Genomic DNA, 7,370 nt, shown 5'->3' on the forward strand with positions numbered 1-7,370 from the left:
GCTTTAAACTATTTAACCTTGAACCCTGATTTTTCTTGATCTTGAACCGTAAGCCTTATTCTTGGTAAACCATCCTTTGCTGATCCTCAGATACCAAATTACGCATATATGATACCACTCCCCAAATGTATAACTACCAAACACCAAACACTGGAACAAAATTGTTTGAAAACACAGAAACTTTTATACCCAACCATTCTTTATAACATCAAAGAACTATACCTTGAAAAGTCGTTATTTGTCTAATACCTGATCCTTTTACAGACTGAAAATAGTTTCTTATACATACCCTGATATACCCTTGTGATATCCATGAGTTTCCTTACGTTTTTATTCAAGTGTTTAATCATCATTGATTATGATCTTGTTGTATCGAATTATATTGTTTATCATATTGAACTGCTTTAGAATTGGATAGTTTTTTTTATATATGGACCAGATTCGTGGTCAGACCATATCAATGGTCAAGTTAGGCCAATGTGTGCCTTGGATCCAGTAGTTAGAGCAGTGTTGTGTGCTTTGCTCGGGGTTAGTGCGTGACTGATCAGCCCAAACTTCTGACCCGGGTTTGGAGAGCGCCACAGGTTGGTATCAGAGCTACAGGTTATAAGTCACTAAAAAAGCCTAGATTGTCGGGATTGGGTAGAGGGTTAAAATTAGGAATAGGAAATAGAAAGATAAGACGTTGTGAGGTTAAGTGCGATAGTATAGTAGGTCTCCGGCACGGTTCGTATTACGATTCGGGATTCTTAACTTGCGACATGATTTCCAGACAATGGCAATGGCAGATCCTGATTTCCCTGTATCATCTAATCGTTTGGAGCTTTCCGTTCGAGGATCGTCATTTTCTCTCAGATTTGATTTGCACCTTGTTCCTCCATCAGTATTAATGGCACTACCTTCTGTTATGACAGTTGCACCCCTTCAAGCTATTCTACGCTATTTTACCACCTCTTGATATGAGACTACCTATTTAAGAACCTCCATCTGTGTATTCTTGTTTTACTGGATATTCGGCTGTGAGTGTATCTTTTTGGTTTACCTTACACCCTGTTCTATATCCCCCAGTTTAAAACTTGCCCTATGAAGCAACAGTACCTACGAGGATGGATTCGGGGTAACAGTAAATGGTAAGTACTGGAGATATAAATAAAGTTGAGAAGAAGATTAGAAAGAAGATTCGAGTGTTCCGGAGGATAGCTGTTACCAGGTTAAAAGAAGCCATTAGTGACTAGGCCACCCATGACTAGCTTGTGGAATGGATTAGATAAGTATTGAAAGAGAGTTAGAGGAGATTATGGACCTGGAGCTTTCTTGAAGTTAGATAATGGTGTTATGACGATGTGATATATTTAAGTAACAAGGTGATGTGACATTAGCCGACCTGTTGACTATTGGATAGTCTGCTCTACTAATGATTGCAAAGTTGATGGCAAGAGTATTACCAGTATGGAAGCTTTGATGTGAAGCTACGAATAAGATCACATGCAACAACAACTGAAGTTTTCGCCGATTAAGGAAGGAAAATGGACCCAATAAAGGAGAGAAGGTAGATTGCAGTGAACGGACCTTTATGTGATCGTTTTTTTAATTTGGTACCTTGTTATAGGTAGGAAGGACAACAACCAACTCATATAGTAAGGATAACCAGATTTGTGATTTTCAAAATTTTTAAACAAGTTTTCGAAAAAAAAGATTTTCCCTTACAAAATTTCTAAAAGCCTTTTTGAATAAAATAAGTTTTAAACCTTGGTTGTCAAGTTACTAATTGAGTTTCTTGTTTGTTAAAAGACCCAGATTACCTGGAAGGATACTTGTTTCAGACTTAGTATTGTTAATTCAAAGGACAAAGTAACCCGTGATTATGAAGAAGTTGATTATTCCTAACAGTACGGTGCATATATTGTTTGATAAGATTAACAACAGAATCAACGTACGGAGTAACTATTCATCCAATTAATAGGACTATCAGAGTTCAAAGAATTCATTGATTTAACAAAAGCCTGGGCATGACCGAAGATGATTGGGAAGATTTCCAGGCTTTTCAAAAAGAAAAATACTATTAACAAAAGGATCGTTATGTTGAATGATTCGTGGTTATTCTATATTAAAAAGAGGAAAATTGAGGTTATCCGGTAAGAACGCATTATGATCGAATTGTTAAAATATTTTACGTGTAGGTGTGAGTTGAAGACACAAGACTTAGCAAGTAAGAATCTACCATAATGCTTAATTTGAGAAGGCATTTCAGTGTACCTTCTAAAGTTGTTATATGACGCAATTGGGATATGATCGAACAACCTCGGAAGATGAATACAAGTGAAATGTGGATGGTGACCAATGGTATCATTCTTGTCTTCAATATTACAGTGTATATTCCTTTTTGATTCCTAAATATGTATGAACTTATTTTCTTAATAAACTCTTTGCTATGATATCAAAAAGGAGGATATTGCATCCCGTTTAAATTTAATTGTTCCCCTCAAGTTTTGCTTTTTGATTGGGACAAACAGTGTTATGGTGAGACGCTTTGTCGGGATGACAAAGAATCGGGTGGGACGCCACCTAATCATGTGCTGTATTCCATATGGTACGAAAGAATGGCCATCTTAAGTACCAATGTGGTTGTCTCATTCATATTCAAATCATTATTTTTTCTTTCTTTTCAACTCTAAGTTTATTAAATTGTGAATCCTTCTAGTTGTCGCGTTGTACTATCGTTCTTTGTAAAAGTTTTTCAAACAAAAATCAACGTATCATGAACCAAGAGGGAAAAGTTCCATCTACCTCTCACGCATGGAAAGAAAAAAGGGCACATGGCTAGGATTGCAAATTACCAGCCCCAGTCAGGAATGTACTAAGAGTTAAAGAAATCTACTTCGATAAGGAATACGTCTCCAAGGACGAAAGTTTATGATTTGTCTGTAAAATATGTTATCCAGAATACGGATGTGGTGACATGAATGATTATTGTGGATACCTTATGCGTTAAAGTATTGAAAGATGTGGGAGCAAATTGATTGTTTATCTCCCAAGGTTTTGTTGATAAAATGAATTACCCTGGTGAATTGATAAGATTATGACTGAAGGACTAGCAAATCAAAAATGTGTAATTGCCAAATAAGTGAGTACCAATGGTGGAATTGAGATTCTAGTGATAAGTTGTGAATAATTGATGTCATTTATGATAAAAGGATTTGACATTATTCTAAGATATGGACTAACTATTTAAGTGTGATGCCCAGGTAGACCGTCGTGATGGAAAGATAGTTCTGAAGATGTCAAATGAGAATATAGTAAGGTTTAGAGGATGAAGGAAGGTAAATAAATAATTTCCTAACGATAGTTTAAGCTAAGAGATTACGGTGACCGAGATGTAAGCACTATGGTGATTATGAATAGAAGTCAGGAGTAAACAAAATTTGAAGACTTTATAATTTCAAGATATGTTTTCAGACGACTTACCAATAATTCCTTCAAATAGAGAAATTGAGTTCATGATTAACATAGTACATGAAATAAAGCCAGTGTTCAAAGCCCCGCACAGAATGGTGCCAGATAAAATAAAGGAGTTAGTAAAGCGAATGCAAGAAATGTTAGAGGAAAGAGCGATTAGACTTATTGTACCCTATAAGGTGCACCGGTACTAATTGTTGATAGAAAGATGGAAGTATGAGATTATGCGTCGACTAGCGAAAGCTCAAAAAGTCTACCATCAAGAGTAAGTATTTGTTATCTCAAAAAGTTACCATCAAGAAGCAAAGTATTTTCTAAAATTGATTTAAGATTTGGGCATTATCAATTGGAGATTGAACTTATGGACATATCAAGGATAATTTTCAGAACTAAGTATTGCTGCTATAAAATTCTAGTATTGTCATTTGGATTAACTGATATACTAGTAATATTTAAACTTGATGACCAGAATCTTTAAGGAATATCTGGACGAGCTGTATTCGTGTTACTTAAAGTCAATAAGAGGACTATGTAAAGCATTTAATGATAACTGGGGAGTCGGAGAAGAAAGAAGTTGTATGTAAAGTTTACAAGGTAAGAGCTTTGATGGCAGGAAGTTTAATTCTTAGTATAAATAGTCAGTGAGGAGAAGACCGAAGGGGATCCAACAGGGATCAAAGTTACCATAAAGAAAGAAAGATCAAAAGCACCAACAAAAGTAAGATGTTTTATTATGAACCGGTTATTATCGGAAAATTGTTCAGGATTTCTCGAAAGTTGCAAAACCTTTGACGAAGTTAACCAGAAAAAGCAAGAAGTTTATATGAAATGGAGAAGGGTGAAGAAAGTTTTGCGGAGTTAAGGGAAGGAATGGTTACACCACCCGCTTTATCACTTTGAAAGTATCAAGGAAATTTTGTAGTTTAAAGTGATACTTCTCTTAAGGGAATAACATGTGTGTTGATGCAGCAATAAAGTTATTGCCTATGCATCCAGACAACTGAAACTTATGAGCAGAATTACCCTACTCATAATTTGGAATTAGCAATAATAATAATATTCGCTTTGAAAGATTAGGAAACATTACATGTATGAAGAAAGATGTAAGATCTATACGAACCATAAGAGTTTGAAATATGTATTCACAAGGAAAAGCAAATGTAGTAGCAAGCGATAAGCAAAAAGGAGAAAATAAACCTAGAGAATGCACCGAAAAGAATTACCTTTGGAATTTTAGAAGTTGGAATTGGAAGTTGGATTTTATAATCCAAAAGAAGCAAGGATGAATAGTATGACCTTTCAGTCAGAATTGTTAAGAGAAGATAAAGAGATGTCAAGAAGAGATAATGGATCAGGATGCTAACAGTTTAATGAGAGGAAATTTATGCACTTAAAAGAATAATTACAGTATCCTCAGATTTTTATTTAGAACTTGGATGCTACGAGTGGCTGAATTAAGGAATGAGATCCTAAGGAGAATTCACAATCCTAAGTATTTAATTTGTACAAGAAATGCCAAAATATACAAAATTTCAAGAAGAAAATTTATAGCCAGTTATAAGAAGGAAATTTCAAAATGGATTAATAAGTGTTAGACATTGATAGGGATAAATAAATCCTGATTGTGTAATTAAATATTACATTAATTATACATGATTTGGGCTGCTAGGCCCAATAAGAAGATGTATGATATTCAGACTAAAAAGGTTAACACATTGATTAGGCCTGATGGACCAGATCAGGCCTGATGGAACAAATAAGGCCCAAAACCCTGATTATTAATTAATTTCGTAGTTAATTAATAAGGGAGAAAAACAACTATTAAGATAAGTCCTAGTGGGGTATAAATCCTTGTAGATTGGCCTCCAAGGAACCTCATGGGATAAGGAATCAACTTCCTACTTCCTAGGACTCTAAAGTCCATTCTAATTCAGAGACTTGACCACCAAGTCTCCTATACCAAGTCCAATTCAAGGACCACCAACATCTATATAAAGGGCCTCACACCATAAATCAGAACTACGTTTTTTGGCTTGATTCTCTAATTCACAGAGATACGTAGGCATCTCGTAAAGGCAGAGTTAAGCTATGAAACACGAGAGCATCCATTAAAGGCCTTGAGCTCCCGAACCTTAGTAATAAATACATCAAATAATAACCTTAGTTTTTTATCCATAATATTTGGCACCGTCTGTGGGAAAGCACAACAATAACCATGGCGAGAACACGGAGAACAATTAGAGCTCTTGAGGAAGGAACACCATCAGGGAAAACCCAAGTGATTTCGTCAACCGTGGAGATACCTCCTCATTCAACTTATGCAGCTACCAATGGGGAAGCCCAGATAGGGGCAACTCAACCTCAGCCACAAGGGACGATTCCCTCATCTATTCAAGGTACGACTCCCCAAGTTCAACAACTACACGCACCTGTGAATTCTCGACTTATCGAGATTGAATATTCAACTGTTGTGACTACTAACCCCCTTATGGGATGCCCCTTTACCCCAAGGTTGGAGGAAGTGGACATGTTGGACGGAGTGAAGCACGAGGACGATCACCCCCATACATACGAGGTTTGGCTCCTATCCCTAAGGATCAGGAATTTTCTGGTCCTTACACTGAGAGAGACTCTGAATCTTCGGATGATGAAGTAGCCCCAAGAAGGAGACGTGCTGGCAAAGAGCTGATGGCTAATGGTAGCCAACGTCCTCAAAGCACCCAAGGGATGAATCCCAAGGATCAGGGCTCACGAGGCTGAGATTCAAAGGCTGAGGCGTGACTTGGTGGCGCACCAGACCACTAGACCCCCAGTACCACCTAGGGGAGAAATCCTCCTCCTTTCATAGACCTGGATGGTCCAGTACAGAGAAGGGCTATTGTCCCAAGGGCTGATACAAACAATCTTCTTCCCCTTGGAGATCCTGATGATCCTACTCCGCCCTTCATTGAAGATATAATGAATGCCCATATCTCAAGGAAGTTCAAGATGCCAACTATCAAAGCTTATGATGGCACGGGAGATCCCGCTAATTATGTTAGGACATTCTCTAATGCACTGCTCTTGCAGCCCGTGAATGAGGCTATTAAGTGTCGGGCCTTTCCTCAAACCCTGTCGGGTATGGCTCAAAGGTGGTATAGTCGTTTGCCCCCAAACTCTATTGGGTCGTTCAGAGAATTAAATCAGGCTTTTATTAAGCAATTCATCAGCGAGAGAGTGCATAAGAAAAGTTCAGCATCTCTTATGAGCATTGTGCAGGGAACAAAGGAATCCTTAAGGGACTACTTGGATCGTTTTACGAAGGAGGCTTTAAAAGTCCCGGACCTTGATGATAAGGTCGCAATGATAGCACTGCAACAAGGAACTAGGGATGAGTTTTTCAAGATGTCCTTGGCCAAACGCCCTCCTGAAAGCATGTTGTAGCTCCAGGATAGGGCAGGGAATTACATCAAGGTGAAAGCGAGCATGAGGAAGACCGTAGTGAGTAATGAGCCCACTGGAGGCAAGAAGAGGAAAACTGATCTAGAGTATATCGCTAAGGACAAGTATCCTGGAACCGAGCAAAACCCTGATTCAACCCCCAAGAAGGAGGACCTGGGCAAAAGTTCACTGAATACGCTAACCTGAATTCTCCTAGAAGCTAGATCTTGATGAAAATCGAGAAAGATCGAGACATTCGTTGGCCTAAGCCCTTGAAGGCTGATCCTGCCAAGCTAGATAAGAGTAAGTATTGCAGATTTCAAAAAGATGTTGGTCATGACACCGATGAGTGTAGACAGCTGAAAGATGAAATTGAGTTCCTCATTCGAAAAGGAAGATTGAACAAATACACTGGAGAAGGAGGGGATAGGAATAACAATGGAAGGAAGAACTTTGAAGATCGTAGGAGGGACCAAGATGATCAGGGGCGGAAT

This window comes from Apium graveolens, chromosome 9 (genome assembly GCF_009905375.1).
Source record: "Apium graveolens cultivar Ventura chromosome 9, ASM990537v1, whole genome shotgun sequence".
NCBI classification, from domain to species: Eukaryota; Viridiplantae; Streptophyta; class Magnoliopsida; order Apiales; family Apiaceae; genus Apium; species Apium graveolens.